Here is a 27500-nt window from a genome sequence, read left to right as displayed (position 1 = left end):
TACGCGAGTGCTGACCCCGTGTGGCTCGAGCGCCGAAAACATGGTCACCATGGTTTGACCACCATGTCGTTTTGTCTGGTGCGAGCCGTGTGTCGTTTTTCCCTGCATGGAGACGCGTGTCCGAACTTGCCCGGACAATGCCTCCCCCTCGCGGCGCACTAGCGCACGTCATGGTGCTCCACCGATTCTCATTGGTTGCCCGTGACAGCCCCCTTTCCCGGTATAATTGCGTTAAGTGTTGAGAATTTAGCTATTTCGTAGCTAGATCTGGCTACTTTTGGACTCACCTAGCTACCGAAAATTCAATTTCGCTACGAGTAGCTGTTTTAGCATTATATCCAAAATTTTGCTCCTAATATAGCTATCTTAGCTAAATTTAGCTGTAGCGCGTGTATTGTCATTTTTTTAAATATTCGTGCTGAGCGAGAAATACTTGTACGTATATATGAAACCAACAGTTAATTCATCCAAGGAAAGGATATGGGACAGTGTGTTTTTTAAACTGTAGAAGAACTTGTTGTTAGGCTAGTTAGTACAACATTTCGAAAAATTATTCCAGCGCCAACACATGGCACATTCACACACGCACCCAGGCATCAAACACGCACAGCGATCAAAGCGTGTTTGATGCCTGGGTGTGTGTGTTTGTGGTTGTGTGTGTGTGTGTGCATGTGTGTGTGTGTGTGTGTGTGTGTGTGTGTGTGTGTGTGTGTGTGTGTGTGTGTGTGTGTGTGTGTGTGTGTGTGTGTGTGTGTTGCGCTCGAAATAATTTTTTTGAATTGAACTGTGGATTTTGTAAAAAATGAAGAAAAGTAAGTGCAAGAAAAAATAAATAAAATGCCATCGACAAAACACGTGATTTTCGTTCCTCTTTATCTTTTCTTAATTTGTGACAAAACGTCATGGTGCGCACGCAAGCACTGACACACACGGCAAGATGCAACGAATACAGCTTGCCAAGTGATATGGTTCAGAAATCAGCACAATTGTAGATTCAGCAGCAAAGGATGATGCCCTGCCAATAGCCGATATCGACAAATGTTGGCTGTTTACCGCCACAGCTTCCTACTTCTGTCATTTTATGATTTTCGAGGAAGAGTCCTTCGTACGCTTGTTAAACGTTATGTTAGATTCGAAGTTTTTTGTTTTTATGTTGTTAAATACGTGTTTAATGTAAGTGCACTTAAACTTTCTCGTCAGCTTTCTCACCAGCTAGGACATGAAAGGCAAACATTACTTCACGAATAAATGATAGGAATGTGATGAAATTTACAGAGGATTGAGGACACATTTCCTTCAGTAACACAGGAAAGCGAGAAATCCTTCACCTAGCGATGAGCCGAGCTTACTCCCACAGCAGGTTTACCTTGGTGTCACCTGACCTGCATGCATCTTGCATGCATTCTGGATACATTGACAATTCACCAACTAAAACGACGAAAGTGACCATCGCTCTTCCAACGCGTTGTTCCACTTGGGTCTCCTTCTCAGGGCTTGTTATTCAAAAATAATTCGAAAAACATATTCGGTTGCTCTACTATGCGCTGTTCGATTCGTTCATCAAAATTTTCGAATTTTCGCACACCCGAGATGTTTACAGAGCCCTCATGAAGTTCCACCTCTTTTTTGAGGGGTGCGCAAGCCTTGACATTTTGATAAGTGCATGCCTGCTTCAATTGAATCAGAGCAGGAACACTTTTCTCTACGTTCATATGTTCTGCAATGGTTGTGTGCAAGAAAACAGTACTTGATAGCGCTGTTGCACGCATGGAATGTCTAAAAATGTTTGAAAAATTCTTTCGCTAATTTTTAGTCATTTCCAGCTACCTTTTTTGCTGAAATCTAGCTATTTTTTCTCTCTCCGACATTTGGCAACACTGCAAGTTGCGTTTGCCCGGCCATCGCCCACCGTTTGCAGATTCACACAGGCCTGCATGAGACGCGCCGCTGTAGCAGGCGGCTTCTCGTACGCGCGTTCGGCTGCTGCCATTTGTGCCTTACTCACATTCACAAGATCAGATGACAGAACTGGCGCAACTTTGATCTGTAACGTGAATGTGAGTTTTCACGCGTTTTAGGCGTTGCCCACGCTACTTCCCGACGTGTCCTCGACCAAAGCGTCAACACATTTAACCCCACGAAGACACTACTGCCTTTGGTGTGTAGTAGCACCTTTAAGTCGAATCACACCGACAGCAAACGAAAGTAGGCACCTGACCATGCGCATTTCACAGCCACACCGCCTTGGAAGGACTTGGGAGGAAGTATAACGCGTTCGTGTGAGTCCGACCGAGCTGCCTTGATTGAGGTCCCGTGTAAACCTTTTCCACTGCCATCAACACCGGCCGCCGGGCAGCCAAGGAAAACACGAAAAAAGAAAAAAAGCGAAAAACGGGCGCTAAGACAGAGTATAAATTCACCCTGTTGCTGTGCCTCCTGAACTCGGCTCGCATTGATTGACCATCGGTGCGCGCTTCTATGTGAGGAGGAGTAAAAGCGTACAGCCGCGAGGGGCGTTCTCGGTTCACAAACGTTCTTCTTTTCGGCCCCAATCGATCGATAGATAAAGTGACAAGCGGCCCGGTGTGGACTGCAGCGGTAACGGCCGACACGGCGCTCAATACGAAGCGCTTGCCGCGGACTCCTCCGGTGCCGCCGTCAGAGCCTTCTCGGGCAGCAGCAGCGGTGCCGTTGGTCATGCCGCTGTTGCTCTTGCTGTCTTCCCCGTGTCGATCGGTATCTTTTCCGGTGGAAGAGGCCCTTCGCTTACGTCACTCCGGTGGCCTCTTTCACGCCAAGGTGCATCGTCCCAGCTGCCCTGTCCCTCCTTCACCCGCGACTTCAAAGAGAGAAGAAGCTCGGCGTACACACCGGTGGGGATTTATTGGGGATTTATTGGTCCCCTAGACTGACTAGCGCGTCAGTGTCGAAAGATCGTTCGTCTAAGATTCTCTTTCTTGCCCCCTTTTTTTTTTCTCGCTCTCGATTTCGGGGTGCCTGTCTACTTCGTGCTCTTGTTTCCATGGGCAGGCAGGGCCTTGGGGAAATAAATGCGCGGCACGTTAGCGTCGAGATCTCGCGCCGCTAATTTGTTCCGTGTGCCCTGGGAGGTAAGTGATCAGGGCGTGTTCTTCAAAGCCGCAAGGAGTTATCGGTAGCTTCTTTATTTTAGGTCAGGCATATATGGAATCGATATCTGTGCTCTCGATTTGAATGTAGAAGTGCCCTGGTTCTATTTCTTGTCGTCGTTTCAGTCATTGCTGCTCGTTGTTGGTGTCGACATACATTATTTGTCGTTTGCAGCGCGAGCTTCTAATCCATCTTAACAGAGCAAAAACACTGGGCTGTGTAACAGAGCTTAATTGATTGTTTATTTGATTAATAATCAATATTTTAGTTGATTTGCCATAAGGCTCCTCTAATGTAGAGCGCTGAAAAAAAGGCGATTGACACGTACTAATCCGGAGAGCTGATCTCGCCCCTCTTCCCAACTGTATTTTGTCTCTTCCTATTTCTGTGCCACCTGGAATCGTAGCAGACGCGGCACTAAACTAGCAATGCTTGGATAATATCAGGGGACACATGCTGGACAAATTCGGAAAGTTATATTAAAGTTTGGTATTGGTGTCTGCTAAGTATTAGTCAACACCGTGAATCATTTCTTGTTTCCTTGTTGATTCTGATAGGAAAATCAGTAGTGCATTAAAATTCCCAGTGCTAACCTTGGGAACTGAAATTGAACTTTTGAACGACGATGCAGCTAAGAAAGATTTGCGAAGGCCTCCAGTTTTACAGAGACACCCAATCAGTCATGAATAAATTTTAGGAGCGAAGCTCCTTAAGGCGTGGGCTGTGCGTCCCCTGTATGTAGCCACCTCTCGTTCATTTCAAAGTATTACGCTAGCCACCGCCCGATCTAAAGGGTACAGCCATATCCATCCGTCCATCCGTCCATCCGTCCGTCCATCCATCCATCCGTCCATCCATCCATCTATCCATCCATCCATCCATCCATCCATCCATCCATCCATCCATCCATCCATCCGTCCGTCCGTCCGTCCGTCCGTCCAAAAGATGCAAGATGTTATAAACTAGACGGCGGTACGTGTTGTTGTGCCTCGCCCAAGTTCCACGTGGTCTTCGCGGCCTGCTGGCACCTGGCAGCTGTTGATGAGTCAACCCTGCACCGGGACGGCGACGGACGCGGACAATCGGGAAAAACCACGTCGCCGGCTCCTCTTGACACAAAAGTCGTTGGCCAAGCTTTTGTCAGCCGCCGAGAGCAACACTCCGAAGCAGCGTCGACCCAGCAGCTGTACGGGGTATTCTGCCTTGCTTGAGTCAACCTGGCTGCATCAGGGAGCGACTTTGCGCATGGGATTCCACGTCATCTCACTGTGGTGCCACGCTGGCGCGTGGGGTCTCCCTCACCAAACAGCGAACTGGGCATGCCTTGCCCCTTTCCTAGGTTCAGAGGGAGGCGGTGTTTGGCTTTCCCTCTTCGGGGCCGGAGAGGAAGACGACGATCTCATTGGAGTATCCTGCGCATAAATTATCTTTGCAAGGGATCTTGGGAAGGCGGACGATGTATAAAAACGCTAGCGCAGAGGCGCTCGTGGGTGATTCTCTTTTCATGTTGTACCACGCTACCATGTAAATACTGTATATAAACATTTTTTTCTCCTTCTCCGGCTTCTCTACTCGTCCTCTCCGGGGACTCGGATGGCCCGAGTCCGCACCACGCTACACAAAGGCGCAACAGTGGCTGGCAGCTTATGGGATTCGCCTGCGTCGGCTGCATCGAAGTGGTGAGTGCCGCGTGTTTGCTCTTCTTTTCGCCAGACTCGTTAGCGCAGATGGTCGGTAACGTGGTAGGGTGATTGTGGTAAATTTTGATTCGCAGACCAAGAATTGGGTGGCTCGTGGGCAAAATTACCTTAGAAGAGAAACGGTGTGCATATCCAAGATGGAGAAGTTTAAGGTCCAAGAACTCCTCGAAATTTGTCAGGAGCTGAATATTTCGGTCGGCTCGGTTAAAAGAAAACAACAAATTTTGGAGCACTTGGGAAAAGAGGAAGTGAGTTTAGAAGAGGCCATTGAGGCCAGAGAAACCATTTTGGCAAAGAAAGAGGAGCGTGAGCGCTTAGCCCGTGAACAGAGAGAGGAGGAAATAAGGAGGGATCGCGAGGATAAAGAACATGAAATCCGTCTGAAAGAACTGGAGCTTCGTATGTCCGTGGGAAATCGAAATTCAGGGGGTGGAGAATCAAAGATAAAGGATCTAATCCACACCTTCAAGGCGGGTGACGACATTGCATTATACCTCGTGCATTTTGAGCGAGCATGCGAAAATGCAGGGTTTAGTAGGGAGACTTGGCCACAAAAACTGATATGCGTACTACCAGGCGAAGTGTCCGATGTTATCGCAAGAATGAATAAAGAGGACTCCGAGGTGTATGACAGGGTAAAGGCTGCATTGCTACGAAAATGTCGCCTATCGACAGAGGCTTTCCGCCTGCGGTTCAGGCACTCTAAGAGGGGCAACGAATCTCATTCAGACTATGCCTACCAAATTAGAGCCAACTTTGAAGAGTGGCTCAAAAGCGCGCAAGTCTATGGCAACCATGACAAGGTCATTGAGTTGATGGTACTTGAGCAGTTTTACCGGGGAATTCCCGAGGAGGTAAGGCTTTGGGTGCAGGATAGGATGAAAGACGTAGACATGAACAGGGCAGCAGAACTCGCCGAAGATTACTGCTCACGCCGTAGTCTCCGCAGTACACCACGAACTTCGGAAAAAAATGAAAAGGTAGAAAGCTGGTCGGGAAACCAGGGACGCAAGAGGTTTGCAAGAAATAACTGGAAACCCGAGAATTCCAAGTTATTAGACAGTCAGCAGGGAAAGGACAGTGAGGGGACTAAGGCGGCACCTTCATCAGGTTCAAAGGCGCCTGGTGACATAGCGCATGCGTTAGAAGCGCGGAAGCCAGTTGTTTGCTACAGCTGCGGAGAAAAGGGCCACATGGCCAGGAGCTGTAAGAGGCACATGGCATTTGCCACAATTCAGGAGTCAGAGGATAGCTTAAAGCTGTTGAAGCCTTACATGAGGACACTCTCAGTGAACGGCCGAATGTGTAGGGTATTGAGGGACTCGGCGGCCACAATGGATGTAGCGCATCCAAGTTGCGTATCTTCCGAAGACTATATAGGAGAGTGTGCCTGGATTCGGCAGGTGGCAGAAAAGCAAAGCGTCTGCCTACCGATAGCGAGGGTTGTAATCGAGGGCCCTTTCGGCCAATTGTGTACGGAAGCAGCAATTTCAGCCAACCTTCCGGAGCACTTCCCTTACCTATTTTCAAATAAGTCTGAGGAAATGTTAAAAACACGTGGAGAATCATTTGCCACCGAAATAGCTTGCATGGCCCTTACCCGTTCGAAGGCGCGCGAGCTGACGCAACAGCTGAGCAGCTCACCCTCTGGGGAACAGACGTCCGAGGGCAGTGTAGGAAAACCTGAGGTAGTTGCGACGGAAAATGAGTCTGCCATGCGAGTTGTCGAGACGGAAACTGGGGCTATGGTCGACAACAGCGAGGAAATATCTCTAACGCCCGAAAACGAGGACTTGGTGACAGGCTCGGTGTTAACACCCGCGTCCACCAGTTGGTGTCAGCTAGCCAGAACCGACCGTGCAACGCTAGTGGTCGATCAAAAGGCGGATCTCGCACTCTCTATGCTGCTAGATGCCATACATAAGGAAGGTAACTCTAGGAAGAACGTTTCGTTCTACACCCAAAACGAGGTGTTGCATCGCAGGTATGAGAACGCTAAAGGGCGGGTCTACAACCAAGTGGTAGTTCCACTAAAATACCGGCGGAACATTCTCGACCTGGCCCACAGCAACGCCTGGGCGGGCCACTTAGGTATAAAGAAAACGAAAGCTAAGCTGGCTCAGGAGTTCTACTGGCCCGGGTGCTGGAAGGATGTAGAGATGTTTGTCCGTGAATGCGACACTTGTCAGCGGATAGGAAAATCAACAGACAAATGGAAGGCACCAATGAAACTAGTGCCCATAGTCACAGAACCCTTCCGTCGGCTCGTGATTGACATCGTGGGGCCTCTGCCTCCATCTAAATCAGGATATCGGTACGTCCTGACCGCGCTGTGCGTTGCCACCAAGTTCCCGGAGGCAATCGCACTGAAAGAGTTGAGTTCAGTATGCGTGGTGGACGCATTGTTGTCTATTTTTTCTCGGGTGGGTTTTCCCTCGGAGATACAGTGTGACAACGGAAGTGTGTTCACAAGCTGCCTTACGACTACATTCCTAGAACGCTGCGGGATAAAAATCGCGCATAGCTCTATTCACCATCCACAGTCGAACCCTGTGGAACGCATGCACTCGGTCATGAAACGCGTTTTGCGAGCTTTGTGCTTTGAGCATAGAAGTGACTGGGAGGGGTGTATACCAGCTGCGATGTTTTCTCTGAGGTCGGCCCCACACGAGAGTACGGGTTTTAGTCCGGCTGAACTTGTCTACGGCAGGAACTTGAGAGGTCCGCTGCACTTGATACGAGAGTCATGGACTGGATATGGGGAGGACCCTAATGTGGTTTCCTATGTACTGGATTTATTGGGGCGACTGGGGACTACACGCGAAGTGGTGGAGAGCAACATGCGCGCAGCACAGGCGCTTTCCAAGGCCCGTTACGATAAGTCAGCTCGAAAGCGAGTCTTTAGAGTGGGCGATGAGGTGATGCTGTTGTGCCCTTCAAGAAAAAACAAGCTGGACGTACAATGGGAGGGACCAGCGACAGTGATGTCAGTGCTTTCAGACACCAACTACGAGGTAAAGTGGGGCCGGAAATGCCCCAAAGTGTATCACAGTAACCTAATGAAACCCTACATGCGACGAAAAGCAGTAGTAAACCTTGCACTCAATGTTCCTGAGGACGAGGGCGCGGAAATCCTTTGTCTTTCCGATGGCACGGTCAGCAGCACATTGTCAGATAGGGTAGACACAGGGAACACCCTAAGTAAGGCTCAAGAGGAAGATTTAGAGCTTTTAGTACAGGAATTCGCTACCGTTTTCTCCGAGAAGCCAGGCAAAACGGATGTGATTAAGCACGACATTGAGCTGACGGTTAACAAGCCGATCAGCTGTAAGCCGTATCGGGTGTCACCTAGACAGAGAGAGATACTAGAGGCCGAAATTCGCCGCATGATCGACCTAGGTGTTATCATCGAAGCAGACAGTGATTTCACCTCGCCTTTGATTTTGGTTGAGATTCCGGGCCGTGATCCAAGGCCATGCGTGGACTATCGCCGCCTGAACTCTGTAACAATCGACCAGACTTACCCTATTCCTAACATTGAAGAGAGGGTAGAGACAGTGTCTAAGGCGAAATACATTTCTACGCTAGACCTTGTTAGGGGGTATTGGCAGGTCCCTTTGACAGAGCGCGCGAGTCGATACGCTGCTTTTATCTCACCCCTGGGCACTTTTCGTCCTTTGATGATGAGCTTTGGGCTCAAGAACGCGCCGTATTGTTTCAGCCGCCTGATGGATAAGGTTCTCCACGGGCTCGAGAAATTTGCGCTGCCTTACCTAGACGATGTGGCGATATTTTCGGACAAATGGGAAGACCATGTTGAACACCTTCGGATGGTTTTGGAACGGATCAAAAATGCAGGTCTTACGGTAAAGAGAGAGAAATGTCATTTGGGCTGTGCTGAAGTAAGCTATTTAGGGCACATTGTAGGAAATGGGCGTCGTCGACCGTCCGAACTCAAGGTAGCCGCGGTGGTCGGTTATCGTCGTCCCAGCACTAAGACCGAGATGAGAGCATTCCTCGGCCTCACAGGTTACTATCAGCATTACGTCCCGAATTACTCCGAGATTGCCAGCCCTTTGACAGATAGTTTACGCAAGACCGAACCTGTGAACATTCAATGGGACTCTAAAAAGGAAGACGCTTTTCAGAAGCTGAAGCACGCATTGAGTGAGAAACCCGTCTTGAGGGCACCGGATTTTGCAAAACCTTTCACTATTCAGTGTGATGCAAGCGAACGCGGTTTAGGAGCAGTGCTATGTCAGACGGACCAGAGTGGAGAGGAGCGGCCGGTTTTGTATTTGAGTCGCAAATTGAGCAGCAGGGAAGAGGCTTATAGCACTTCGGAAAAAGAATGTGCTTGCATTGTTTGGGCCGTACAAAAACTAGGCTGCTATGTTGCTGGCTCTAAGTTTATTATAGAAACTGATCACTCTCCACTAACCTGGTTACACCAAATGTCACCTAAGAATGGTCGTTTGCTCAGATGGAGCATAGCACTGCAGCAGCACAATTTCGAGGTGCGCTACAAGAGAGGTGGCCTTCATACAAATGCAGACGCCCTAAGTCGAGCGTTTTGACTCGTCAAAAGACGCGGAAGGTTTGTTTGATTTTTTTGTTTACCCTTACCTAGTTTATGTGTACTTTTTTTTTTTTCAATGTGTTACAGTGAGGGCATAGAGAAATTTTTTACTGACTCCCTCGTTGTCCCGAGCTCTACAGTTTGCTTGTTTAGCTTGATTATAATGTTATCTCGATTCCAAATGAAATTACGTATGAAAGAGTTACTGGACACTTGTCCCGATTGGTATGCACATTGTTTCCTTGAGCTTAAGTTATTAAGATAAGATGTTTGCTTTGTAAAATCTGAGGCCTGGCGATGAGAGTGGCGTGCACGCGGTGCTTGTCGCATTGTGTGTGGCTGACAAAGGTCGTTTCTTGGAGCTTGTCACCCACTTTTCACCGAAGCGGGGCGCAGAGGCCAGCTCTTGGAGCATTCCAGTTTGACCAGGCCCTTCGAGAAAGCAAGAGCCTTGCCGGAACGTCGCCGACATCGACCCGGCCGAGCTGCATGGAACAACTCGACCTCCCGATGTATCATCTGGCGGCGGGGGTGCTGTTGTGCCTCGCCCAAGTTCCACGTGGTCTTCGCGGCCTGCTGGCACCTGGCAGCTGTTGATGAGTCAACCCTGCACCGGGACGGCGACGGACGCGGACAATCGGGAAAAACCACGTCGCCGGCTCCTCTTGACACAAAAGTCGTTGGCCAAGCTTTTGTCAGCCGCCGAGAGCAACACTCCGAAGCAGCGTCGACCCAGCAGCTGTACGGGGTATTCTGCCTTGCTTGAGTCAACCTGGCTGCATCAGGGAGCGACTTTGCGCATGGGATTCCACGTCATCTCACTGTGGTGCCACGCTGGCGCGTGGGGTCTCCCTCACCAAACAGCGAACTGGGCATGCCTTGCCCCTTTCCTAGGTTCAGAGGGAGGCGGTGTTTGGCTTTCCCTCTTCGGGGCCGGAGAGGAAGACGACGATCTCATTGGAGTATCCTGCGCATAAATTATCTTTGCAAGGGATCTTGGGAAGGCGGACGATGTATAAAAACGCTAGCGCAGAGGCGCTCGTGGGTGATTCTCTTTTCATGTTGTACCACGCTACCATGTAAATACTGTATATAAACATTTTTTTCTCCTTCTCCGGCTTCTCTACTCGTCCTCTCCGGGGACTCGGATGGCCCGAGTCCGCACCACGCTACACAAAGGCGCAACAGTGTAGTTGATTATGAAAGATGCGAGGTGTTATAAAATAGGAATGATGCCACATATGGCGCGTGTCATCGTTCGATATAGTGCGGCGACGTACGCTAGGGGGAGCGTTGCAATAAAATCGAGTGGGCAAAATGTACGGAGGATTCATAGTTTACCAGGTTTACCTCCGGAGCTTCGCCCACTCATCATCATTCACTTCGTGGATATGGCGGCATTTTTTTTAGATTACCCCATTCTTTCGATATACCAATGTATACACTCCCCCGCATTTGTCAGGCTTTGTTGCGGCAACACTACTCCTGTTAGACGATGTCAAATCGTCGCTTTTATCTGCATATCTCGCAACCATGTTCAGTTTTGGGTAAAAATGAAAAAAAAAGAAACATTAAAACTTCATCTCCAAAGAAACATTGTGTACCTGTAATCTTTTTTTTTTGTTATATCAACCTGTGTATTGAAATGGTAGTCACCACACCATGCCTTTCAGGAAATCTCACCCCTACGTAAACTTTCCGTATAACACGCTCTCCATCTCTCCAGGTAATCTCACCGCAGTATGAAATTTCGTTACAACTACCCGTGCGCGTAAAATTTTCCGCTATCTCGTTCGTTGTTGTTGTTGTTGTGACCATTTGCCCGCTCGCAACTGAACACATGACTCGCTTAAACGATCGGAGAGCAAGAGCGAAAACAACAACAAAAAAAAGGAGACGATCAAAATCAATTTCGCCGCTTTATCGCCCGCGGCAAATCGGGCACGGGCACCCAGGAGTGCAATTCTCGCGTCCCGCTGCTCGTCTCCTGTGGTTCGTAGCGCTTCAACTCTACCCCGATGGTCTCGGCGTGCGGAGCATGCAGCTCACATTTTGTTTTGGTCGTAAACGCCTACCACGCACGTGCCTTCTGCTCTGTCGTTGGCGTACGGTCTTTCCTCCCCAGCTTCCTTTGTACACAGCTTTGTATACAGCTTCCTTTGTACCGCCCCTCCAGGGTCCAGTATAAGCGCCATACGGTGGGGTTCGCACCCTTGAATTCTTGCGACTCATCACCGCCCCAGGCTGGCCGGTATCGCGGAGATGTGCGGACACGAACCACAGTCCAGAGTCAAAAATTTCATTCCGCTTTCTCGTTTCGGATGGGGATCGTCCCGTTGTTTTGACGAGTCTCTCGGGCACAATGCTTGTCACGACGGGATGGTCTTGCGGCTGGCGCGGCTGTGTACACATCTCGGCGCGTCTTGTTCGCCACGAGCCACGCGAGGACCATCCCTTCTCATTCAAGCAAGTCAGTGGGACGACAAACGAGATCTAAAGAGGGAAAAATAAACAAGTGCACCGGAGGAGCGCAGAGCCTTCGGGAAAGAAAGGCATCGTCCGTTCCGCATATCCCCTCCTTGGCCACCCTGGTATCGCTCAGGCGTAAACACGTCCTCATACGACGGCGTAACTCTTTATCTATCTCTCCCTATACGGTACACGGCGGTCCTTTCTCTTCTTTTCTGGGTGTCACGTAGGGGCGCGCTGAGCCGGTCAGTGATGGAGGTGCAGCCCACAACCGGGTGAGGGAACGGACCTCCGGGACGGAGACTGACGCCGGCGATACGAAGTCGTCACGTCGGCGCTGGCGGTGCGGAAAAGATTACTCGCGTGCCTTCTCGCACTTCTCTTTCTCTCCCCCTCCTTAGAATCTGAGACTCACAAGGGCTGACGCCTGCCACGCACGCACACGCGGTCAGTTGCTGACCGGAGAGCGCGCAAGGCGTGGAGTCACGAAGCGAGGAGTGGAGGGAAAGGCGACGACGTGACGCTGCTGGTGTGTACGGTCATCTCTGGCGGGCCGTCAAAGCGTGTTACCTCGTGTGAGCCGCACCTCGCTGAGACGGCTATATGGCGTTATGAAGTAAGAGACGCGAAAGAGAGAGCGAAGGCGGCAACACTATGTCAACGTGTTATATATATATATTGGACTATATGCAACGCTACGGCCACTCAACCACCAATGCTGCCTATATATATATATATATATATATATATATATATATATATATATATATATATATGAAATGAAAGACGTGCGTTCGACGATGAAAAGTTTGCGTGGATGGTGGTGACAGCTGTCTCGTCTACGTGTTAAAGATTCTTTAGACTTCTCCGTCTCGGTCGAAGGGAACGTCCAGGTTTACAGAAAAAAAAAAAAAACTCGAATTGAGTGTCAACTGCCATGTTCTCTTTAAGCCTCGTCGCTTGGTTCATCATTCGCGAAAAATAACGGGATAAAAGGGCAGGATAAAAGCCTTGTGCGTTAGCTTAAAGAGAGCGTAGGTAGGATTGAAGCATAATTAATATTGCTGGTGGGCGCGTAGGGTCGTAACACCTTTTGTGTCCATTTTTCGCCTTGTATGTATGTATGTATGTATGTATGTATGTATGTATGTATGTATGTATGTATGTATGTATGTGTGTGTGTGTGTGTGTGTGTGTGTGTGTGTGTGTGTGTGCGTGCGTGTGTGTGTGTGCGTGTGTGTGTGTGTGTGTGTGTGTGTGTGTGTGTGTGTGTGTGTGTGTGTGTGTGTGTGTGTTTAGCTGTTGCACAAGCTAACCTGAATGTATGTAAAGTAGACCGTTTTTCAGATAGAACACAAGCTGCCACGCGCACTGGTGCTCGTATAACTTGATAGTTACACTGGTGGTCGTAAAACTTGACATTTCTCTCTCGCCCTGCTTGCCATCTCTCAAGTCCCCGTCTTTTTCTTCCCGAAGCGCAAGGTTGCTAACCGCGAGATCTGGTTAACCTCGTCGACCCGTCGTTTATTTCTTTCTTGTCTGCAAACTCACTGCGCATATAGCCCGCATCGCTTTCGATACATCTCATAGCCTGCGTAGCGTGTCTGGTTAATCTGCACACTTATTTTCCTGCACCCATATTCTGACGTGCGTGCGCTTTCTTTTATTCTGTGCAATTTAGACAAAGAGGAGGAAGAACACATCAAGCATCGATAACTGCAAGGGTATAAACCCATTAGCGTGTCAGATGGCCGTCCCTGAAACGGTCTAGACTCAGCACGTGACCCACGTGACCGAAGAGACGCCAACTCTTTCTCTCGTCTTTCGGGTGTCCCGTACCTCCTCTCCCCTTGCTCCGCTCACTGCTTTCCAGCGTGTAACGTTCGATTTTTGACGTGACGCCAGACGTGGCGAAAGCTTTTCCAAGTTCATCGACGTGATGCTGAGCAAACTCGCGGGGGTCGCTTCACAGCATGGCGCCTTTTTTTACTCGCTTAGTGGAGAGTGCGCGGAAACATCTGAGAGTTGCGGCGGTGGATGTGTCGCGAACTGCAATGTGTGCTTCAAGTGTCTCTTCGTGCTTTTTTTTTTCTATGTCCCCCCCTCTCCCACTTCTCTCTTCGAGCATTATAAATGCGTTGCTACAAGGGTATTCAATTAGGGCTTCATTTAAAATAACTTACAGGTTTGCTTTGAAAAGCCCCTTTGTTGTACAGGTGGCATCTTTCTGCGCGTACAGCCTCATTCTGTGCGATAAAAAAACAAAAAAAAAACTAGAGTATGTGGCATGATCGTCGGTATGGTCATGCGAGATTCGCGAATAAGTAATGAGGCAGAGACTATACAAGCGGCCCTCGAAAACTGTTCGCTAATTAAACTTGCGCAAATTTGAGGCGGCTGTAATCTATACACTAGTTCGAAAACAGAATTATTGATGGATGGACCGAAAAAAGCGCAATTCATTAGCGCCTGATCAACGCGGCCAGGCTGGCCGTTGACATCGTCTGCGTCTCAACGCTTTGAAATTTCCCGATGACCCGTTTCGCACTCGCGCGAAATGCGTGTTGGCGAAAGGCAGATGCTTAACTAGATTAGCATGGAGGGCATTTAAATGTGAGCATTAATGAACGAATAAGCAGAAAGCGTTACTTTAAAGTACCTCGTTCATAATTAGTTCAATGTCACGCATGCTTAATGCAGTCGTGATTTTTTCCTTCTCTTTCTGACTGATCGGCATCTTCTCACGAGCATGCTATATAAGCTGTCAGGAAACATGAAATATGCATGATGTTTTAGTGACCTTGATGCACAGTCCTCAGACATTGAAATGCGGTTCTTTAATGTTTCGCACGCATTTTTTTTGTTGTTGTTGTCGTTGTTAATGCAATCTTCAGTTCGCGTCGTTTCGGCGTAATTTCGACATCAGAGCCAACCAATTCATGTTTTTTTTTTTTTGTCACCAGTTTCGCAGCGACATGACGCTGGGATCTCGAGCCATGACGTACATACCAGTCGCTATAGTGGAAGTTTTCATGTCGCGTTGCACCGAGTCAGCTCGAAATATGCGGAATGTGTGGACCTTGCCGATCGACCAATGCTTTGAGGTATAACATGATGAGGGCGAAAGGATGATAGACAGAGTTCCCTCTGGACTCCTTCCACGACATAACACAAGCTATAGCCTGAAAAGGCTGACCGTACAATTTACCCAACAAAGACAATTATCAATTCAGAGTCAGGAGGGGCTCCCACGCCTCGATGGAGGAAGCTGGCAATATTGTCATTGCTGTGGGGTTCCTCTCGCAATACAAAAGAACGTGATTTTCGGTAGCCTTCATGTGGCTGCAATGTCGGCAGTTTGACTGAATGTCTTCCGGGTAAACATTAGACAGCCGATGTGTGCTGGTTAGAGAATTTACTTGGATTGCCTCCACATCATAGCCTGTTACTTGTGAGGTCAAATGACTTCTCTTTTCGGGAAGAAATGATTAACTGAGCCGAAACGGTCGTGGCAAACTTTTGTCCGCCACCCTTCGAATCACCGGTGAGATTATTTTAATGACTTATCGGATTGACCGACAATGCGGAATGCAACGTCTGCTGCACCAAAGAAGACATCAACCATCTGATATGCCATTGCCCTCGATTTGCCTCTGAAAGACAGAAGCTTTCAGACGCATTGCGACAATTGGACGATCGGCCACTCTCTATGCAGATGCTACTAAAACACCGTCCTCACCTTTCGTCGGCTCAAAAAGCAGTCAAAGCTGTCTTGCGCTTCTTGAGGACTACAGGCCTACGTGACCACCTTTACCTTTTGTGTTGTGCCACCGCTGCATACGCGTCAGCCAATTTACTGACAATCCTATTTTTTTTCGATCTTTCTCTTCTTTTTCTCCTCTCTCTATCTTCTTTATGCCCCCCTTTCTATTCCCCTAGCGTAGGGTAGCAAACCGGGCATGTGCCTGGTTAACCTCCCTGCCTTCTCTCTTGTTGTTCATCACCCCCCCCCCCCCTCCTTTGTGCCATTAATGATGCTGTTTCTGTATATCTATCAGTTCAGAATCTGATCCAGAAAAGAACTGGCAGGGTCACCTATATAATCGCCGTAGATGGCGTAAATCGAAATTTCACCGTATTTTTCTTTTTCTCACCTGACTGCATCAGTTCCATCCCCCCATTGAAAGCTTTTAGCCGTAGTGTGCTCATCTTAGATCGAAGGCATTGCAAGCTCTCAGCACCCCGTGTTCCTCCACGCAATCGGCGTACCTATAACCAAGCGACGATGTAATGTGGTGACGTCACGTTCTGTCACGCCGTGATTGGTTACACAAATTTCGGTGATCTGTCGCGTCGTGATGACGTCAGAAGGTGACGTCATCGCACGGTGGTTTCAGCATCAGTCTTGTTGGTGCCGACGCTGATGGTCACTTTTGGTGCTTAATGAGGCATCTGAGCCTCATATGGCCTAGCCAGTCGGGTGCCAGCACAGGGACACTTATATGGTTATAAAATGGAAAAGAACAGAAAAGTGAGCCTTGTAACTGTCTGCATCTGGTGCGACACCTCAACAGTAGCTAACAAGGAATGGGGGTAAGGAGGAATTAAAAGGATGGGATTAAAATGTATATATATATATTTATTTATTTATAAAGTACTGCAGGCCATAAAAATGACCCAATCAGGAGCGGGAGGTGGTACAATGATAATGATATGACCAAATAAATAGACGTACAGGTTCATAGAAAGAAAAAAAACGAAGAAAACAAGAACAGCAACGACAGAAAAAATCAATCACACAGTGTATAATATATTCGCGGGTTACATGACTCGTACTTCAAAGTAATTTTTTAGAAATTTTAGTACATTTGCACACTAAAAAATATGGTGCGGCAGTTCGTTCCAGTCTGTTATTGTGCGAGGGAAAAAAGAGTACTTGAAGTTGCTGGTGCGCGCAAAGGCAGATGTGAATTTGTAAGAATGGTATCCTATAGTAGGACGTGAAGACAACGGAGTGAGGACGTGCGAAAGCTCTGTGATAACGTTTTTCTTAGACAGGTGAAAAAGAAATTTAAGTCTAGCTAGTTTCCTTCGGGATTCTAAAGTTAGAATTTTGTTATTAATTATTAGTTCTGTCGGGGAGGATAGAGGCGCAGGGACAAGGAGCGACGGAAGTAAAAATAAGATAGGAACAATACGTAATGGTACAGACACCAGCAGTGTTTGTTTCCTGCGTTTGCGAGTTCGCTTGCGAACTGTGTATTTTGCGAGACGTGTGCAATCAACGAAACGTTGTAAGCTCTTCGGTTAAACAATGTTCAAAGACGACTTTAGGCTTTGATAAGGTGTGATACTCGGATGGTTTTCCCACTAAGAGCGAGTGTCGCTGCGGTGCGCATTCCGTTGTCAGTGTTGCCGTTCGCGTACGTGGCCAACACCACAAAGCGATTAAGTAGAGGCCTACGTTTTAACGCAGGAAGACTGACCAGTGTCATATAGAAAAAACAAAAGCACTTCTTTGTCGATAAAACAGCGTCAAGAGAGGCCTAGCATGGGCATCACCCTAAGGTTTCGAATACATTTGCTTCCAGGCACTCCATCTCACTACTGGGCTAAGTTGCCATGGGTGATGAAAAGTATATGAAATGAAAAAAGGAGCAATATCCAGCATAACCAAGGAATCGCCTTGCAGGCGCAGGCTTTATATATCGGCTTCTACTGCACCACGTTTCTTTCGTAAAACTCGAACATGCGTAGCAGCTTTCTGTACTAAATCTTTTTTTCTCTCCTTTTTGTTGACACGTGATTGATCTAACTAAGGAATCCTTATTTGAGTTCGAACACGCGTCGAATTTCGCGCCCAGCGCAACACGACTACGTTTTTGTGCCGTCGTACTTCAAAGCGTGAAAGACAAAAAAAAAAAAAATTGAACGCATTCGTTATAACTGACGTGGATGTGTCACAGAGTGAACGAGAAACTAAAAGAGCATTCCTGTGCGTGTGTAACTAAAGACTACAGCACTGCGCTATCACCGTTTCACCAGGCTACAGCAAGAAAAGCGTCCTTTGCGAAGTAAACTAAAAGAAAAGCAGTTGAACATAAAAAGAAAAAAGGAGGGGGGCACGCAAGCGACCATTGAATACAAGGACAAACCAGAGCTGAAATCGAAAATGCGCAGCTACGAGAGAGATGAGAAATATAAAGAAGAATGTCTCTCGCCAAAAGGGGAAATAGGAAAAGTGGGGGAGGGGGGGATGAGAAAGCACGTTGCTTTGATCTCGGCAAAGAAGTCGGGAAAGGCACGTCAGAGCGTTCCGTGGCAGCTTGGGGTCGGCTGCAGTGAACATTTATAGCTGCGAGGCAAGCCTACAGGCGCAGATGCTTTGTTTCGCCCACAAAAGCGAGCAGCTATATGAAAGAAACATAAAAAAAAAAAGGAAAGACCAGCCGTGGCAAGAGTAAGGAAGCCGGGAAAGAGTCAATCATTCGCGACTGCTTCGAAGATGCCGGCCTCTCGCTGTTGGCGTCCGCAGTACACATTGTTGTCGCCTGGCTCGAGAAGCGGACATGGCTAACGCGTCGTTCCGCACATGCCGTCGTCCTTCAGGATGAGAGGAAGGCGTTCGATCTGTTACGAAGACTCTGCTCGATGACGCATGGGCGAACCTCGAAGCTGTTGCGCGATCACTCGAGCGAAGCCGATCGTCGCTTACTGTCTCCGCTTCTTTCTCGCTTCTGTGTTTTTTTTCTCTCTTTCACAGGCTTTCCGAACGTTTGTTTGTTTTGCCTGCTCTTGTCCGGCAACCCGGAAGGGCTTTGTCGCCAATCTCCCTCATTACGCTGCGGCAATAACCCGTTAGAACAAAACCTGCGCGTTATTGATGTGCGTGATGCTGCTACAATGCTGATCTGAACTGAAGAGCGAGCAAGACCTTTCGAGATATGTATAGTTCCTACCACGTAAACAAAAGTAACGTGCACACACGCACACACACGCACACACACACACACACACACACACACACACACACACACACGCACATACACACGCACGCACGCACACACACAACACACACGCACGTACACACACACACACACACACACACACACGCACGCACACACACGCACGCACACACGCACGCACGCACACACACAACACACACGCACGCACACACACGCACGTACACACACACACACGCACGCACGCGCACACACACACGCACACACACACACACGCACACACACGCACGCACGCACACACACGCACGCACCCACACACACATTCTTCAGAAAGCGGTTAGCCGTCAAGGCACGCTCACGTTGTTGAGAGTAGTTGCGTTTGCGAGCTGTATAATGAGGACAATGACAAAAGATGCGTGCAATGTTTTCCTCGCTGCCACAGTGATCACAGCTAGCTCTGATTGCCGTTTCATTTCGATTAGCAAGGCTCTTGGTGAATGACACTACCGTCCATTCATTTGCATTCTTTTGCTTTCTTACCATGCTGTTTTCTTTATGTTTGTCCTTTGGCGAGCCTCCCTGCATGTCTTTCATAAAGGCTCTATATCTCTCGCTTATCCCGCCGGTAAAACAGCGCTCACGGTTCTCTTCGGTCAGTACGAAAGGCACGCAACAAACAAACCAGTCATCAAGTACGTCTTCCAGCGTTTTATACTCGTTGTCGCTGCGACCAAACGGGCCGCACTTTCACGTACGTAATACAGATCGTCAGTTCTCTCGGTGTTCACTAGCTCAAACTCCATGACTGCGTGCGGCAACTCCTTGAAAACTGAGATAACGCCGTGCTGAACAGTGCCCTGTAGGCTGAAAGACCATTAAAAGTTTACACCGTGGTTCTGAGCTGACGCGCGCGGCGTGAAAGAAGCTACGTTGCCGTCGCATTAAGTTGTGCCCCACGGCGCAAACCTAATGCGCAAGTTAAGGTACTGTTGTGCAAAACAGTTCTTCGGTTACTATAAACCGCATAATGTATCGAAACTAAAGTTCTCACAGTGTTGCTTGGCGCAGCTTTATAGTTAAAGCTATGCTGAATGTATACGCTAAATGGGCCACACTGAAGTTCTCAAACGGATAACTCTATTCGGTGTGAAAGCACGCGATTGACAAATGGATTACCGAATGAGAAGGAAGACGAAGTCTGTCAACTGCCGTAACGGGCCGAATAGATGTGCATACGCTTCACGACGGAGGCTTATGTACATGGAAATTAAAGTGTTGGCAATACTAAATCCGTGCAGCGTCAGTGAGAAAGTTATGTTGAAACCTAGGTGAAACCGGAATCACTACGGAATCTCGTGCTTACGCAGCGCTGTGCTGTTTTTACTTGGCGCTGGACACTCGCTGGCCACTTGTGCAACGTCGGTGTTCTTCTCCGTATGGGACGCTCGGAAGTGCCAGATGGCACTCAGTGGCTGTCGGTGCCGTAATTGAATCAGAAATGTCAGAGAGCCTCTCCTGCCCCCCCCCCCCCCTACCGTGGGCGACTTATAAGAAGTGGCATGCCTGGACCTCGTCTGGCGTTTCAGCAATGGTCGCGCATTCCGGTCGATAAGTTTGATTAAACAGAGTACACCTCGTCGCTTTGCGCTGACACGTTTAAGTGTGTGCCACTGCTTCGGTTTGTCCAGTCGTCGCGAGGGTGTTAAGTCTCCCTGCAATTTAATTAATGTCGATCAGCCTTCACTGACTGCTGGAACAGGCCTGCAGTGGGTAAGTATGAAAGTTTCATGCACTAAGAAGGGGTATCCTTGCGAACGATGCAAAGCCACTCCCCCTTAATTTAAGCATATATCGCTGTTAGCTCGAGTACCAATGTTTGGAGCGATGTAAAATGCAGCCGTGCGACTAGGCGACCAACGCTCGGTATCTTCAAAAGGGAGTGACGTTAACTTCCCAGTATCATTTGGAACGCGCTCCCTATACTGCGATAAACTACCGTCAATGTTACGGTCATGCAATGCAATGCTTTTCATGTACGTTGCAGTGGTTTTGTTACTATTCTTCAGGTGCAAAATATATTTGCGATAGTTAACATTCTCCCGTAAGTTTACCGGTTGTTAGGAAATAGCTTTTGAATGGCCAGGCTTCAGTGCATTTGGTATATGTGTAGAAAAATTCGGCAGATCCCACGTACCTTGGGAACCAACGTTATGCGAAGCATGCGGAGGGAAGGGGACCGAGTTGTAACTTTTTTTTTATTGAGCAACAAGTCATTAACTGAGGCTTAGTATATGGATAAATGTTGCACGCACAGACGTATGAAGAGCTTCAGTTCTTTATAGAACGAGTCATTTGCACTAGCGCAACGATGGCAACAGTAACATGAGGATCAGCAGCACCAGAAGCGATAAGCTGATATGCAGCGCTGGTGTTCGCGAGGATGGTAGCCCAGGACACTGCTATAAAAATCAACTTCAGCGCATGGCACCCAACTACATATTAGGTTAACCAGACGTGATGGCTGAATGACAGAAGTACATATGTAATGTTTATAAAATTGGACAGCCTGCACTGCAACACAATTGACGTTTCGCGAACATTAGGTTATATTCGAAAAGTAGTTCCAAGACCTGGCATGGCTCTGCGGTGGAATGCTTGGGTTCGATGCCTGTCTGGACCTTCGACATTCAATCTTAGCACTCGTCGGGTGAACGCTGCCAATGTCAGATTTTTCATAACGCTCACGCGTCACAATTATCCATGTGCGTTCTCTTAGTTCCTGGGTAGTTAGTTACTAAGTGTCAATCACCTGTGGCGCACACCCGAATTCTAGTGACACATACATGCCCATGGGTATGTGCCACTGTCTAGCGGGAAGTGTTTGACGGCGTAGGCAACGAGATCGTGACATTATTCATGCCTCGACCAGCACGTAATATTCGTCAATCCATCTTACCCACTCATATTAATTTTTGTTCACGCAAGTTAAAGGGGTGATCACGAGAGCACCGAAATGTAAGTAGATAGATAGATAGATAGATAGATAGGTATAGATAGATAGATAGTTATATATATATATATATATATATATATATATATATATATATATATATATATATATATATATATATATATATATATATATATATAGATAGATAGATGGATAGATAGATAGATAGATGGATAGATAGATAGATAGATAGATAGCTAGATATAGATAGAAACATAGATAGATATAAATAGATAGATAGATAGATATAGATAGATAGATAGACAGATATAGATAGATAGATAGATAGATAGATAGATAGATAGATAGATAGATAGATAGATAGATAGATAGATAGATAGATAGATAGATAGATAAATAGATAGATAACAAAAGTGCTTGCAGTACGGAAAAAAATGCTACACATTTAATAAACCCGATAAGAGATCAAGCACTCGAGCACATCATTCTGTTTCGATTAACCTAACAAAATTGAAAATTAATCTCGAGTAATTGGTGCGTGTGACTGACTGGTTCGGGAACGCGAATAGACGATTTCAGCAATCGATTCCGGACATTTTGGTCCAAAATGAGTTATTTTCAGTCCAAAATTGATTATTCTAAATGTACGCTGCTATTTTTACATGTTTGAGATCGGCATAATTGTGGTGCTAAAAAAACTGAAAAAAAAACTGAAAAAATTGTTTTTCACATGTTTCAATGAAGAGCAATTATAGTACCAGTCAATTTAATAAGTAAATATTATTTACCAATATTTTCACAATATTTGCTTCATTTGTTAGTTGGAAAGTTATTTATATGTGATTTATATTAAACCATATTTATATGGTTTTAAGCGAAAATTCAAAATTTCGACACAGAACTGAAACAAATGCCTCATCTCTGCACGATGAAAGCAACTGTCACGGTGAAATGCGTGAACATCACGATTTCTTCTTAGAAGTGTGTTTCGTTGAGGTACTTGGTCGCAAAATGTGAAAGGTAAAACTAGCGCGAAATGGACGATGAACGAAGAAACACACAGGACCAGTGCTGATTATGAGCTTTTCTGTAATTTATTTGTTTGTGATTGTCCATGTAATTTCTTCCTTTTTTTACACGTGATCTCACGTAATTGTGTGTATCATGTAGGTACCACATGTAGAGCAGATGCTCACAACAGGCTCTTGAGGAAAAATAACGCTTCATATTCGCCAGATGCTTGCTGACTGACCTACCACATGCACCATTCCAATTAGAATCACGTGGCCGTAAAGGGTTACCTGAGTTGGTGGTGCATGTCAGTCTGTTCAGATGTTTAACGAGTAACATCCGACCTATACAAATTTGATTGATTGATTTGTGGGGTTTAACGTCCCAAAACCACGATATGATTATGAGAGATGCCGTAGTGGAGGGCTCCGGAAATTTAGACCACCTGGGGTTCTTTAACGTGCGCCCAAATCTGAGCACACGGGCCTACAACATTTCCGCCTCCATCGGAAATGCAGCCGCCGCAGCCGGGATTCGAACCCGCGCCCTGCGGGTCAGCAGCCGAGTACTATACAAATTTCAAAACTACATGTTTTTGGTTTCACACAATTCAGCATCCTAAACCAAGCACGAAACGTCTGCTCAATATGCAGAAGGCTGTGGCAGCCATATTTACCCAGAATACTTTTTGCATGATCCCTCGAAAGGGCCAAAATTTAGAAAAATTGTAGGAATATTCAGCGAATCATTTCGCGCGCATAATGTGGACAGGTAGCACGCGTGTCCATTCCTAATCTTTTTAGAAAATTGAAATCGCTCCAGCCGCAGTTCAAATACAGTCCGACGTTTCGAGACCGACTCGGTCCCTTCCTCAAGGGGTGACTGTCTTGGTCATGGAAGTGTCGTCGCGTCGTGTTCTCTCACCACGGCTCCGGCTTTCCCTTTCCACCACGTTTCGGAGACCGTGAACGTACACCGAAGGCATTGTTCCCAGCGAGCGGTTCACATTGGCAGGCGTATGCTGAATGTGCCAAGACTCGAGCAAGAGCCTCTTTCCCAAATTCCGTTCTGTTTCAATAACAGAAGCGCCGTCTAAGTCAATTTTATGGTCGTGCTTCTCGCAGTGCTCCGCCAGAGCGCTACGTTGCACTTCAATCTTCCTGACGTCGTTCTTGTGTTGGCGCATTCTTTCCGGGAAACACTTGCTCTCGCCTATGTAGCAGGCTGGACACCCAGAACACGACACTTTGTAGACAACGCCCGGGTGTAGCTCCCTCGGAGGTCGGTCTTTCGGCCGCGGTAGCAAGCGAGCGAGCGTCGAAACAGGTTTATGGATTACCGTGACCCCGGCTTTTCCTAGGACTCTCGAGAGCTGTTCACTTATGCCCGGCACATAAGGAATGGCGACGCGGTTGTTTGGCGCCTTCGTTTTTCTCGTGTGTGGTGGTGTGGCCAGGGCGGAAAGGGGGTCGGGCGGTGTGTCGCTTGCAAGTGTCTTTCCGCGGTGCGGTGGTTGTCGTCTCGACAAACGGCGTGACGCCCGGCGGATGAACGCTTCTGTGTAGCCATTCCTTCGTAGCTCGGCGACAATCCTCTTTTCTTCTTTCTTCCTCTCACCCTCCGACGTGCAGATTACTTGGAGCGCATGAGAGATGTGACCGTGAGCAGCGATGAGTGCTTCGTCTCGTTCGACGTCGTGTCCCTGTTCACCAGTGTGCCCGTAGCACTAGCGGTATCTAGCGCACGAGCAGCGTTGAACCAAGACGAGCTCTTGGATCAAAGAACCTGCCTGGGCGTCGACGAACTGTGTCTCCTACTGGAATACTGCCTCAAGGGGACGTATTTCAGCGTCAACGGGAGCTTCTACAGACAAGCCAGCGGGACCGCGATGGGAGCGGTGATCTCCGTTACGGCTGCGAACCTCACAATGAAACACATAGAAGAGACGGCACTGGGCTCCTTTATTAACAGGCCGAAAGTATTTGTGAGGTACGTGGATGACTGTTTTTGCATAATAAAGAAGGCAGCAGTAGACAGCTTCCTCGAACATCTAAACTCCATCGACCAAGCGATACAGTTCACGGTGGAACGAGAGCGAGACGGGGCGCTTCCGTTTCTCGATGTTTTAGTCAGACGACAAGGCGAGCGCATGACCTTTTCGGTGTATAGAAAGCCAACTCACACCGGCAGGTATTTGCATTTTGCGTCCTGTCATCCAACTGCCCACAAAGCTTCAGTGGTTTCGGCACTCCTTTCACGTGCACGAGTAATCTGCACGTCGGAGGGTGAGAGGAAGAAAGAAGAAAAGAGGATTGTCGCCGAGCTACGAAGGAATGGCTACACAGAAGCGTTCATCCGCCGGGCGTCACGCCGTTTGTCGAGACGACAACCACCGCACCGCGGAAAGACACCTGCAAGCGACACACCGCCCGACCCCCTTTCCGCCCTGGCCACACCACCACACACGAGAAAAACGAAGGCGCCAAACAACCGCGTCGCCATTCCTTATGTGCCGGGCATAAGTGAACAGCTCTCGAGAGTCCTAGGAAAAGCCGGGGTCACGGTAATCCATAAACCTGTTTCGACGCTCGCTCGCTTGCTACCGCGGCCGAAAGACCGACCTCCGAGGGAGCTACACCCGGGCGTTGTCTACAAAGTGTCGTGTTCTGGGTGTCCAGCCTGCTACATAGGCGAGAGCAAGTGTTTCCCGGAAAGAATGCGCCAACACAAGAACGACGTCAGGAAGATTGAAGTGCAACGTAGCGCTCTGGCGGAGCACTGCGAGAAGCACGACCATAAAATTGACTTAGACGGCGCTTCTGTTATTGAAACAGAACGGAATTTGGGAAAGAGGCTCTTGCTCGAGTCTTGGCACATTCAGCATACGCCTGCCAATGTGAACCGCTCGCTGGGAACAATGCCTTCGGTGTACGTTCACGGTCTCCGAAACGTGGTGGAAAGGGAAAGCCGGAGCCGTGGTGAGAGAACACGACGCGACGACACTTCCATGACCAAGACAGTCACCCCCTGAGGAAGGGACCGAGTCGGTCTCGAAACGTCGGACTGTATTTGAACTGCGGCTGGAGCAATTTCAATTTTCTAAACTTTTCTACCCAGCCAGACAGATTGCTGTCAAAATGTTTACGTTTAAATTCCTAATCTTCATTGTAAATTCATACTTACGATAAAAACCAGCCACAGTTTTCTACATTGTGTTATGTACAATTAGCTGTCAAATATAACTGTCGAATTCTGCGTCAAAGCGAGTTGCGGTACGCTGATCTGACGAGTGATCATGTACTTTTATCAGGGTTTCGTACAATGCGTCTATGCAGATCTCGAAGTCATTACAGCCGTCATTTCAACCGCGAACTGAGAATCGCCCGTTGGGTTACGAAAGCATTTCGAACAGGGCATCACTTTTTTCACTTTATCACTTCGCCGTAGTTGAAGGTTTGTTTTAATTAACATAATATCATAAACAAGCAAGCCCACTTGTCTGTTAACGAAACTTGATATCGGTGCGTTGTTGTACACTCTTCCACATGCACCAGAGAACAGTAATCTTTTAGACATACATAAATAACGCTGAACGCAGAAAGCAACTTGTTTATATATATAAAAAAAGGTTCGTGTTCAAACGCAGATACGACGTTTGTGTCATCTTGATTTCTTCTGTTGATTTTGTGTTTGCACTGAAAAGGGTTATTTTGTCGGGAACCTGTATCCACTAGCGCAACTTACAGTCACTAAAAGGAAACCTATACTACTCAAAATTGCGAAGATCAACGTGTGGGCATTCTGCAACGCGCTGGCACGCGCTAGGTGTTCCTTCTCTTTAGTGGGATATAGTGTAATATTAAAAAAAGCTTCAGCGCACAACGAGAACAATAGAGTTTATTCAGGAACTAACCGGGTAACAAACGATTGCCGGAAGGCTGCGATCGCAGCTATCAGTGTAAAGAGCACATGCATTGCTTCTATACACTGACTTTTCGCGTCTCGTGAAAACATTCGCCCAAAATAAAGAGTTTGGTCTTTATTAACCTGAGCACCATCTTCTTCACCGTCACAACTACGTGACAATAATATTTAAAAAAAAGAACGAAGCATATCAAAAACAGCCCCTCCAGCGGCATGACCCGGTTTAGTGAACTTGTACGGGCCGATATAATTGACCTCATGCAGGTACCCAGTTGATGCGCGCCAACAAGGGCTCACTATGATGCTTCTGATAAGCATTTTATGTCTTCCGGGAAAGCAAAGAACATTACAAAGAGATAGAACGTAGCCTCCTCCTATCCCTCGCGACAGCCACCGCCGCGTCGGTATATAGTGGCCAAGGTACTCGGCTGCTGACCCGCAGGTCGCGTTATCGAGTCCCGGCTGCGTCGGCTCTGTTTTCGATGGAGGCCACGTGATGGAGGCGAAAATGCTGTAGGCTCGTGTGCTCAGGTTTGGGTGCGCGTTAAAGAACCCCAGCTGGTCGAAATTTCCGGAGCCTTCCACTAGGGCGTATCGCATAATCATACGGTGGTTTTGGGGCGTTAAACCCCACATATCACACAAACCCTCGTGACAGGTACGTTATATATATTTGGTTTAAGTTGTAGTTACGGCTGTTGTGACCCACTTACATGTCACTTAACAATCATCCTTCATTATTTACTCTCGGCTGC

General features: G+C 47.8%; 1 protein-coding gene across 1 annotated transcript in view; it reads right to left on the bottom strand.

The window, feature by feature from the left end:
- Nucleotides 1-27500, bottom strand: part of LOC119188176 (phosrestin-2) — a gene marked incomplete at its 5' end in the record, with an annotated part of 521661 nt that overhangs the window by 274091 nt on the left and 220070 nt on the right. The gene's annotated exons all lie outside the window — the stretch shown is intronic.

This window comes from Rhipicephalus microplus, chromosome 1 (assembly GCF_043290135.1).
Source record: "Rhipicephalus microplus isolate Deutch F79 chromosome 1, USDA_Rmic, whole genome shotgun sequence".
NCBI lineage: Eukaryota > Metazoa > Arthropoda > Arachnida > Ixodida > Ixodidae > Rhipicephalus > Rhipicephalus microplus.
This window is presented reverse-complemented; position numbering and strand designations above follow the sequence as displayed.